Raw genomic sequence first — 1,978 nt, forward strand, 5'->3', positions numbered from 1 at the left:
AAAATTCAAATGCTTTAGAATAACTGTTAGGTGTATAGCTTTTTCCCAGTCTCAGAAGAGAAATAACGGCATCTTTGTTGTTGATTTTCCTTTCCTGTTACTGCTTTTGTTATAAAACTGTACAATCCTGCTATTTTTATATCATTTATTTGCATAATCTGTGGCTCTAGATGCTATATAAATACAACTCAAAGCATAACAAAACTGCTCTTTGTCATCCCACAGTAGATTCAGGGAGTGATTTTCCTAAAGGATTCTGAATGAATTTTACACACAGAGAAAATGGTATTTGTTCTGCCTGGAAGAAAAATATGGCAGATGGGCTAGAGATTAACTAACAGTTCTGAAGCTGAATCTGACCTCTGTATTCCAATATCAAGAGGAACTAAAAAGCCTCTTGATGAAAGTGAATGAGGAGAGTGAAAAATTTGGCTTAAAGCTCAACTTTCAGAAAACTAATATCATGGCATCTGGTCCCATCACTTCATGGCAAATAGATGGGGAAACAGTGGAAAAAGTGTCAGACTTTATTTTTTGGGGGGCTCCAAAATCACTGCGGATGGTGATTGCAGCCATGAAATTAAAAGATGCTTACTCCTTGGAAGGAAAGTTATGACCAACCTAGATAGCATATTAAAAACAGAGACATTACTTTGCCAACAAAGGTCCATCTAGTCAAGGCTATGGTTTTTCCAGTGGTCATGTATGGATGTGAGAGTTGGACTATAAAGAAAGCTGATCACCGAAGAATTGATGCTTTTGAACTGTGGTGTTGGAGAAGACTCTTGAGAGTCCCTTGGACTGCAAGGAGATCCAACCAGTCCATTCTAAAGGAGATCAATCTTGGGTGTTCATTGGAAGGACTGATGCTAAAGCTGAAATTCCAATACTTTGGCCACCTCATGCGAAGAGTTGACTCACTGGAAAAGACTCTGATGATGGGAGGGATTGGGGACGGGAGGAGAAGGGGACGACAGAGAATGAGATGACTGCATGGCATCACCGACTTAATGGACATGAGTTTGAGTGAACTCCGGGAGTTGGTGATGGACAGGGAGGCCTGGTGTGCTGTGATTCATGAGGTCGCAAAGAGTCGGACACGACTGAGTGACTGAACTGAACTGAACTCCAATACCAAATTAGATCTCAGAGAAAGAATTTTGGTGAAGTAAAAAAAGGTATCTTTATTGCTTTGCCAGACAAAGGGTGCCACAGGGGGGCTTATGTCCTCAAAACTTTGTGTTCCAACCTGGAGAGGGTAGTAAGGAGTTTTATAATAGTGGTTCATAGAGAGTGTGATCAGCTTATGAATATTCTTCTGATGGGTTGTTGGTGAGTTAAGTGGGAGTCAGCATTATGAACCTTCTGGTTGCAGCCTACTTTCTCCCACCTGGTGGGGGGTTCCAGCATCTGCAAAATGGCTCAAAGATATTGTTATGTATAGAAATGGAAGCAGTGACATAGTTTATTTTGGGGGGCTCCAAAATCACTGCAGATGGTGACTGCAGCCATGAAATTAAAAGACGCTTGCTCCTTGTGAGGAAAGTTATGACCAAACTAGACAGCATATTAAAAAGCAGAGACATTACTTTGCCAACAAAGGTCTGTCTAGTCAAAGCTATGGTTTTTCCAGTAGTCATGTATGGATGTGAGAGTTGCACTATGAAAAAGGCTGAGCACTGAAGAATTGATGCTTTTGAACTGTGGTGCTGGAGAAGACTCTTGAGAGTCCCTTGGACTGCAAAGAGATCCAACCAGTCCATCCTAAAGGAAATCAGTCCTGAATATTCATTGGAAGGACAGATGTTGAAGCTGAAACTCCAATACTTTGGCCACCTGATGCAAAGAACTGACTCATTTGAAAAGACCCTGATGCTGGGAGGGATTGAGGGCAGGAGGAGAAGGGGACGACAGAGAATAAGATGGCTGGATGGCATCACTGACTAATGGACATGAGTTTGAGTAAGCTCTGGGAGTT

Source organism: Moschus berezovskii, chromosome 10, assembly GCF_049115385.1.
Source record: "Moschus berezovskii isolate FMDL1 chromosome 10, NW_MosBer_1.0, whole genome shotgun sequence".
Classification (NCBI taxonomy): Eukaryota; Metazoa; Chordata; class Mammalia; order Artiodactyla; family Moschidae; genus Moschus; species Moschus berezovskii.